This window comes from Oratosquilla oratoria, chromosome 43 (genome assembly GCF_046742065.1).
Source record: "Oratosquilla oratoria isolate Oo_2021 chromosome 43, ASM4674206v1, whole genome shotgun sequence".
NCBI lineage: Eukaryota > Metazoa > Arthropoda > Malacostraca > Stomatopoda > Squillidae > Oratosquilla > Oratosquilla oratoria.
In genome coordinates this window covers 36,071,175-36,081,174 of record NC_134819.1, presented here as the reverse complement: position 1 = coordinate 36,081,174, position 10,000 = coordinate 36,071,175, and the positions used below count along the sequence as shown (strand labels likewise).

The window sequence follows — 10,000 nt, the reverse complement described above, 5'->3', positions numbered from 1 at the left end:
GACCTTACACGCACACTCACCCCCACTTCCCCGCCCACGACAGTAGGAGTAACAACCCGCAGCGCAGCAATTCTGTGTGTGTGTGTGTGTGTGTGTGTGTGTGTGTGTGTGTGTGTGTGTGTATATGTATATATTATATATATATATATATATATATATATATATATATATATATATATATAAAACCTACAATCCTATCCACCTCTTTCATACCTGATGTCCCTTTCCCTTAATTCAGACTTCCGTCGGGCGATGTAATTCCGGACTTCTCTTTATTAGAGAGTGGGATAGAAACCCTATTGAAGAGATGATCTATTAAATCTAATTAATACCGAACCAGCTGGCGACCTATTTGTCCATCTGAAGCTGAGGTACACATGGAGACCAAGGTCATGAGAGCCCGTTTAAGTGGGCATGTGGCTGTTATGAATCGGTTTATTAAATCTGACATAGGCCTAAGTTAACTAGCAATATGTTTCGGGAAGCAATGTTCTCATGTCGTAACTTAGTTGAACGAGAGGCTGGTTTAACTGGTTCTCCTATGTCAACTTAACTGGGTTAGTTTGTTTCTGGTTTATCGGTTTTGGTTGTTTTAGTTAAGTTAAAAATAATAGGAGTGATAAGGGGTTAACACACACACACAAGCACGCGCACGCACGCACACACACACACACACACACACACACACACACACACACACACACACACACACACACACACACACACACACACAACTCGATGGCGCGGTTGGTAGAGTTCCCGGCCGCTACTACGGGGGTCCGGGTTCGAATCCCGCCCAGGGCTGAAATAATTTCAGACGCACACACACGCACACACACACACATACACACACACAGACACACACACACACACACACACACACACACACACACATACACACACACAGACACACACACGCACGCACGCACACACACACACAGACGCATACACAGACGTACACACACACACATACAGATGCATAAAGACGCACACACACACACATATACGAGAATACATTGTTACACACCGTCTTTCTTTTACCTATGATCCTCTTCATCGTCCTTATCATCCTCCGTATCTTCTTTACCTTTCTGTTATCCTTTTTTATCTTTCTGTTATCCTATCCTTTATTTTTTCTTCTTTTTTTCCCCTTTCTTTCTCCTCCTTTTTCCTCTTCCCTTTCTTAGCCTTCTCTGTCTTCGTCTCCTCTTCTGTCTTCCTCCCATTTCGCTTCTCTGTCCCTCTCCTCCCCTCTCTCTCTCTCTCTCTCTCTCTCTCTCTCTCTCTCTCTCTCTCTCTCTCTCTCTCTCTCTCTCTCTCTCTCTCTCTCTTTTCGTGTACGTCTTCCCTCCACAAGAATTGGGATCGCTGGCTTTACATGGTCTAAACCAGATATATCACCCAAACATTGCCTCCTCCTCCTCCTCCTCCTCCTCCCCCTCCTCCCCACCACAACTGCCGCTCCCTCTGCCGTGAAAGACTCCTCCACCACCGACACCACAATCACCACCACTGCCACCACCACCACCAACACCGACACCACAATCACCACCACCACCACCACCACCACCACCACCACCACCACCACTACCACCACCACTACCACCACCACCTCCACTTTACTCACACTCTTCATCTTCTCCCTACTACTCCTCCTCCTCCTCTCTTCCTTCTCCTCCTCTTCCTATTTCATTCTAGCTACTCTCCCTATGTTTTTTCCCTCCGTCCTCTTTGTTCCTTCTCTCTTTTCTCTTTTCATTTTACTCTTCCAGTGAATTCAGTGGGGGCAGAGGGGCTGGAGGATAGGGTGGGGGGCGGCGCCGGAGATGAGCCCCCCACCGGCTCCAGCAATATAGAAGAAGACGGAGAGAGCAAAACTCTCCAAGGTAGAGAGCAAACAACTTTCATGCATGACAAAGACAGGAAACAGAGAGAGAGAGAGAGAGAGAGAGAGAGAGAGAGAGAGAGGGAGAGGGAGAGAGAGACGGAGGGAGAGAGAGAGGGGGAGAGGGAGGGAGAGAGAGAGAGAGGGGGGGAGAGAGAGAGAGAGAGGGAGAGAGAGATGGGGAGAGGGAGAGAGAGAGAGGCAGGGAGAGGGAGAGAGAGAGAGGCAGACAGAGAGAGAGAAGAGAGAGAGAGAGAGAGAGAGAGAGAGAGAGAGAGAGAGAGAGAGAGAGAGAGAGAGAGAGAGAGAGAGAGAGAGAGCAATGCAGAGGAGGAGGAGCGGGGCACAGGGGGAGGATAGGGGTGGTAAGGTGGAAGAGAGGGGACAGGGGAGGAGATATAGAGGAAACGGAGAGAGAGAGGAAAGAGGAGAAGAGGAGTGAGGAGAGAAGGGGGAGAAGTGTGAGATAACAATCATGAGACACACAAACGTGAGAAAGAAAAGAAAAGAAAAAGTAAAATATGTAACAAGAACAGACAATATGAGAAATTGGAGACAAGAAAAATGCTGAAGAAAAAAAAAAAAAATTGGATGAAAAACTAGGGCAAGAGAAGAAGTAAGAGGAGAAGTGGGAGGAGGAAGAGGAGAAGGGGGAGATGACAGAGGAAGGGAAGAAAAAGGTGGAGGAAAATGAGGAGGTAAAGGAGGAAGAGGGGATCAAGAGAAGGAGGAGGAGTGGGAAGAAGAGGAACAGAAGGAGAAAGAGGAGATGGAGGAGATTGAAGAGGAGAAAGAGGAGCAGGAGGAGCAGGAGGAGAAAGAGGAGGAAATGATGTGACTGAAGAGGAAAAAAAACAGAAGTGGAGGATTTGGCAAAGGAAAGGGAAGAGGAAGAAGAGGAACTGGAAAATAAAGAGGAGGAAGAAGTGAAGAGGGATGGAGGAGTAAGAGAAAGAGGGAGAAGATAAAGAAGAGAAAAGGACTGAGAAGAGGAGAAAGAAAAAGAGGAAGAAAAAAGAAAGAAGAGGAGGAGGAGGAGGATAAAGAAGGAGAGGATAAAGAAGAAAGTATTAGGAAGAGGAGAAAGAAAAGGAGGAAAAAAAAAGAAGAGGAGGAGTAGAAAGAGAGGAAGAGAAACAAGAGGAAAATAATCAGGAAGGGGAGAAGGAAGAGGAAGAGGGATAGAGGGAAGAGAGGGAAGAAAGGAAAAGGGGTAAATAAGAAAAGGAATAACGGACTTCCAAAGTTTGGAGGAAGAACAGGAGGAGGAGGAGGAGGAAGAGGGGAAGAGGGGAAGGAGGAGCAGGAGGATGAGGAAGAGGAGGAGGAGGAAGAGGAGGAGACGAAGAATAAAAGAGTAAAAAAAAAAAAAAAAGTGGTTTTAAGAGACCAAAGAGGGAGACAAGAAGATCTTCCAGAAGTCGAGACCAACTCCCGAAGAACGATTCTGTGAAGGGCGAGTAGTCCGGCACAAAGACCAGAAGGATGAGACGAAGAGGGGGGTGGGGATGGGGGGTGGGGGGGTGAGTGTCCTCTAGCATTCAACCAGACTCGTACCAAGGCCGTTACTAAGGCTACAACCAGAACGACGCAGAACCGGATTAAGAAAAAGGAATTTTGGAAGAAGTCCAAAAAAAGTCTCTTTCGCGGAAGTCTTTGGGAAAGAAATGGTCCCGTGATGACTGCGGACCAGAGGAATGCTTAGATATGAAAGAAGGTTGCAGGCCAAAAGAAGGCTGAGAACTTGAGGAAAATTGAAGGCCAGAGGCTTCGAGAGAGAGAGAGAGAGAGAGAAAAAAAAAAAGGAACGGAAGCCAAATGAACACTGAGAGAAGAGTCGGTACCAAAAGGAAGCTGAGAGTCAAAGGTGAAGAGAAGGCTGTTGATCAAAAGAAGCCTCAAAGGTCCAGGTTGTAGATCAAGAAGAGGACAAATTGTTAGAAGACCAAAAAATAATGAAAAACCTAAACAAGGCTGTAGACCAAAATAATGACAAAGTCTTGATAGGATACAATAGAATAAAATGAAATAAAATAAGATAAAATAAAATAATATAAAAGAGAATAAAGCAATATAAAATGAAACAAAATAAAATAAGCAAATAAAAATTGAGGGATGGCCAAAAACCATGTGTGTATACAAAATCTAATTACTAAATGAAGCCTCCCCCCAAAAAAAAGAAATGGGGGGGGGGGGATTAATCCGAAGGCCCTCGAAAGAAGGTTCGCACAACCAGCGAAGGCCACAAAGAAAGACCCCAAAAGGACAAAGAAAGAAAGAAAAAAAAATAGATTCTGTAGGCGAGAAGGTCGTGAGGGATGAAATGAAATTCTGCAGGTAACACTACGCAAACAAACTCAAACAAGGAGGACGGGGAAAAAAAAGGACGCAAACAAGGAGGACGGGGAAAAAAAAAGGACGCAACCTAGATGAAAAGCCCATTTTCCGCCCTGGAAGCCCATAAGAAGCCCAACGAATCTCGACACAAAGGTTGACAAAGGTCGAGGGCCGTAAGCTGCCAACCGGGACAGGGAGCCTTTAACCAAGGACTGGAGGAGGTGATGGAGGAGGAGGAGTGAAGGAGGAGAGAGGAGGAGTGGAGGAGAGAGGAGGAGAGGGGGAGGAGGAGAGAGGAGGAGGAAGGAGGAGGAGGAGAAAGAAGGAGGAGAGAGGAGGAGGAAGAAGGAGGAGGAAGAAGGAGGAGGAGGAAGAAGGAGAAAGAAGGAGGAGGAGAAAGAAGGAGGAGGAGAAAGAAGGAGGAGGAAGGAGGAGGAGGAGGAGGAGGAAGGAGGAGGAGGAAGGAGGAGGAGGAAGGAGGAGGAGGAAGGAGGAGGAGGAGGAGGAAGGAGGAGGAGAGGAAGAAGGAGGAGGAGGAAGAGGAGGAAAAAAGGAGAAGACGAAGAAGGAGAAGGAGGACTGGAGAAGGAGAGAGGAAAAGAAAGGAGGATAAAGGAGGAGCGAGGAGGAAGATGAGGAGGAAGAAAAAGAAAAAGAGGAGGAGGAAAGGGAGAAGAAGGAAGAGGAGGAGGAGGAAAGGGAGAAGAAGGAGGAGGCGGAGGAGGAGGAAAAGAGAAAGATGTGGAGGAAAAAGAAAAAGTAGGAGAGGAAATGATATAAGGAAGAGCAGGAAGAGGAAGGAATAAGAGGAGGAGGAAGGAAAGGAGGAGGAGGAAAAAGAAAAAGAAGAGGAAAAGAAGTAGAAGAAGAAGCAGGAACGGAAGTAGTAGAAGGAAGTCCAGGACGAGAAAGGAGGAGGAGGAGGACATGGAAGAAAAGGAAGAGGAGGAAAAAGAAAAAGAGGAGAAGGAGGAAACGAAGGAGAAGAAACAGGAGGAGTGGAATAGTAGAAGGAAGAGCAAGGCGAGGAAGGAACAGGAGGAGGAAAAAGAGCAAGAAGAGGGGGAAGGGGAGGAGGAAGAAAATGAGGAGGAGGAGGAGGAAGAAGAAAAAGAGGAGGAAAAAGAAAAAGAGGAGGAGGAAGAAGAAAAAGAAAAAGAGGCGGAAGAAGAAGAAAAAGAAAAAGGAGGAGAAAGAAGAAAAAGAGGAGGAAGAAAATGAGGAGGAAGAAGAAAAAGAGGAGGAAGAAAAAGAGGAGGAGAAGGAGGAAGAGGAGAACAAGACAGATCAGAACGGGGGAGAGAGGAATTAGAAGAAAAAGGAGGAGGAGGAGGAGGAGGAGGAGGAGGAGGAGGAGGAGGAGGAGGAGGGAGAAGGAGGAGGAGGAGGAGGAGGAGGAGGATAAAGGCATTCTCCTTCTCCTCTTCTTAGTTTTTCTTCTGCTCTTCCTTTTGTTCCTTCTCCTCTTTCTTCTCCTCCTCCTGCTTCCCCTCCTCCCGCTCCATATCTTCGAACTCCTCCTCTTACTACTCCATTTCCTCTTTCTCCTCCTCCTCCTCCTCTTCTTTCTCCTCTTCCTCCTCCTCTTCTTCTTACTCAGCTCCTTTCCTCCTTCCCCTCTCCTCTCCCACCTCCTCTCTTCTTCCCCCTCCTCCTCTCCTCTTCCTGTCCTCCTCTCCTGTTCCCCTCCTCCTCTCCTCTTTCCCCTCCTTTCCTATCCCTCCTCCTCTCCTCTTCCTCCTCCTTTCCTATACCCTCCTCCTCTGCTCTTCCTCCTCCTCCACACTTCTTCCTCTCCCACTTCACCTCTTCTTCCTTCTCTTTCTGCTTCTCCTTCTCCTCCTCCACCTCCTCCTCTTCCTCCTTCTCCTTCTCCTACTCCTCCACCCTCCTTCTCCTCCACCTCCTCTCCTGTTCCTATCCTCCTCATCCTACCCCCGCTTCTTCTTCCTCCTCCACTCCTCTTCCTCTTCTTCTTTCTGCTTCTCCTTCTCCTCCTCTTCCTCCTCCTCTTCCTCCACCCTCCTCCTCCTCCCTCTCCACTCCTTTTCCTATTCCTCCTTCTCCTCCTCATCCTACCCCACCTCCTCTTCCTCTTCCTCTTTCTCCTCCTCATCGTACCCCACCTCCTCTTACTCCTCCACTCCTCTTCCTCCTCACTCCCAGCTACCCACACTCCCAATCTCGACAGTCTCTCTCCGTCCTCTGCGTTTTTTTTTTTTTTTTTTTTTTTTTTTCCGGCGGCGTCGAAGCTTCTGCCGATTAATCATATATTTCCAACCGGTTCCGCCCCACTCCCCCCCCCCATCAGCACCTTCTTTTTCTTCTTCCCCGTCCCCCATTGTGGTCACTGAAATTTCTCCTCTTCCCCCCCCCTTTTTTTTTAAGGGATGGAAGACTCCAAAAACCAAAATTGTTCTTTTATGCTCCTATTTTTTGTACGTGTGATACTGTATATATAATACTATATGTAGATAACGTAAACATATACGTACACGAATACGCGCACAAGCACACACACACACACACATACACACACACACACACACACATACACACACGCACACACACACAAGATCGCTGCGCTGCGAGTCGTTACTCCAACTCTCATGGGCGGGAAATTGTGTGTGTGTACGTGTATGGTCACTTCATTACCCATAGATCGGTTATATATGAGGTTTGAGCTCTCTTATGGGAGGGTAGTAGCTGTTGATGACGAGTCCAACACGTGATCCAAGACCATGGTGAATCACACACAAACACACACATACACACACACACACACACACACACACACACACACACACACACACACACACACACACACGTGTTCGACTCGATCACGAGTCCAACACGTGATCCAAAGACCAAGGTGAATACACATACACACATACAACCATACTAACTGGTATTCCTTTTAGTACCTGACGTCATAAAAAAAGAAAAAAGAAAAAAAAGGGGCCTATCTCGAGCTAGAACGGAACCTGAGGTCCACCACAAGAATGGTGGAAGCTGAGACGCGCCCTGGACCACTTCGCTAAGGGCCTCGTCGTTGGGTTTCTCTTCTCTCTTCTCCCCCAACTCTTCCTCGACGAAGAAGGTACCTGTCAGTGCTGCCATCTGTTAACGTATTTGATAATGACCCATCATAGTGTCCCCCTTTTCCTTCCTTCCTTCCTTCCTTCTTTCCATTGTTCCTTCCTTCGATCCTAATTTCTCCCCCATTCTCTCTCAAAAAATAAAAACAAATAAATAAATAAATACATAAATAAAATAAAATAGATAGATAATAAAAAATGAATAAATGAATAAATAAATAATCAAATAAAACAAAATGAAATAAATAAAATAAAATAAAACAAGACAAAATGAAAAAAAAAAATGCACACTCTGCACACTCACACATACAATTGTAAATACAAATATAAATGCACATCATACACACACACACACACACACACACACACACACACACACACACACACACACACACACACACACACACACACACTCTCACAGGTAGTTTCTCTTCATCTCAAACCCTTTGAGTCTATCTATCCTCTCTCTTTGTAGGCTCACATTCTTCCAGTCTAACATATTCACTATGACCGCAATTCCAAGAAGAAATTGACCTGAAGTCTCGAGAACCAATTTCTGTATATAATAGGACCACGGTCTATGTAAATAAACGCACAAAAATATCACAAAAGTAAGAAAATAGTAAACACACACGAGGAAGACGAAAATGAAAACATGAAAACATCATTGAATAAGTAAAAGGGAGATGAAGATATAGAAACAACGAATACACAAAATGGAGACGGGAATGAAAATAATACACAGGAAAAGGGAAATAAACTAGTGAATATGCAAAATGATACTATTAAGATAATTAGTGAATTTTTCTAGTAGGCACAAACACAGGGTGATTAAGGACAAGATTCTGTCTGTCTCTGTCTGTATGTCTGTCTACCTGTCTTTGTCTGTCTGTCTGTCTGTCTATGCGTCTGTCTGTCTGTCTGTCTGTCTCTATGTATGTCTGACTGTCTGTGTCTCTGCCTTTGTGTCTGTCTGTTTGTGTCTACCTGTCTGCTTATCTGTGTCTTTATGCCTGTCTCTGCCTTTGCCTGTATCTGTCTGTCAGTCAGTCTGTCTCAAAGACTACTATCATCCTCTAAGCTTCTTTTAACTTCCCTCTTCCTTGCTTCCTCCTCCACCTCCTCCTCCTCCTCTTCCTTTATTTCTTTTCCTCTTTAATGAGATTTCGGTCTTTCGCTTCGTTTGTTGGAGACAGTTGAGTGTCAAGATGGATCCGCTTAGTATATCCCGCCTCCATTCCCCCCTCCCCCCCTCCGGCCTTTCCCCCCTTCCCCCCCCTCTGCCTCATTATGGAGGAGGGGAACCATGGGTACCGTCACTCCTCCTCCTCTCTCCTCTCTCTTCCTCCTCCTCTTCTTCCCTGTTATCTTCTTTTCATCCCCAACCTCTCCTATGTTCTACCACCCTCTTCTCCTCTTCTTTTTCTCCTCCTCCTCTTCTTTATCCTCAACTACTTTTCGCTATCCTTTCCCCCTCCTCCCTATTCTTTTCCTCCCTTACCCTCTTCTCTCCTCCTCCTCCTCCTCCTCTTCCCTATTGTCTCCTTTTCATCTCTAACCTCTCCTCTTCTTTATCCTCTTATTCCCTCCTTTATCTTCTCTTCTTTATCCTCTCCTACTTTTCGCTATCCTTTCCTCTCCTCCCTCTTCTCTTCTCTTCATCTTCCCTATTCCCTCCTCCCCTTTCCTATCATCCCCTATTTTTCCTATTCCATTCTCCTCTTCCCTATCCTATTCTCCTCTTCCTTGTCCTGTCCTTCCTTCTCTCTATCCTCCCTTCCTCTCCCCATCCTCTTCTCTCCTTTTCTGCCTTTACCTCTCCTCTCTTCCTCTTCTCTAGTCACCTCTCTTTTCACTTCCCTGTCCTCTTCTCTCATCCACCTCTCTTATCTTCTGCTCCCCCTTTTCTCCTTTCTCTCCTCCTCTTTCTCTCCTCTTTCCTCCCCCTTTTCCTGTCTTTATCCCTTCTTTCCTCTTATCTTTCCTCTTTGTTCTCTTTCTCCTCTTTACTCTCTTTTTACCCCATTTTCCGTTTTTTCCTCAATTCTTCACCACTGCACTCTCCTTCCTCTCTTTTCTATCTTCATTCTCCTTTTCTTCTCTTCTTCCCCCTTTCCCCTGGCTCCCCTTCTCGTCCCTCCTCCTCCTCCTTCTCCTCCTCCTCCTCCTCCTCCTCCCACCCTCCCTCTCCTTCCACTCTCAGAGGACCAATCAGGTTCTCGGTTTTCCTGGGGTGCCCCCTAACCACCATACTGCCTCTCACAACTCTCCCTTCCTTGCTACCTCTTCAACGTCCAACACTCTCACGTCACAGTCATATATTTCTCACGTCACTCTCACGCCCTTCTCACGTCACTCTTATGTCACTCTCACAATACTCTCATGGCCTTCTCACGTCCTTCTAACGTCACTCTCATGACCTTCTCACATCTCTCTTAGGTCACTCTCACAATACTCTCACGTCCTTCTCACGTCATGTTCACGCCCTTCTCACGTCTCTCTTAGGTCACTCTCACAATACTCTCATGTCCTTCTCACGTCACTCTCATATCTTTCCCTCTCTCTCTCTCTCTCTCTCTCTCTTTCTCACTCTCTCTCTCTCTCTCCCCCTCTCTCTCTCGTTTTGTTTCCTTTTTGTTTTATCCAACTATTTTCTCTCTAAGTGTCTTTTTCCTCTTTT

At 46.3% G+C, this 10,000-nt stretch overlaps 1 protein-coding gene across 4 annotated transcripts in view; it reads right to left on the bottom strand.

The window, feature by feature from the left end:
* Hk (potassium voltage-gated channel subfamily A regulatory beta subunit hyperkinetic) overlaps nt 1-10,000 on the bottom strand; it is a gene marked incomplete at its 5' end in the record, with an annotated part of 361,653 nt that overhangs the window by 226,235 nt on the left and 125,418 nt on the right.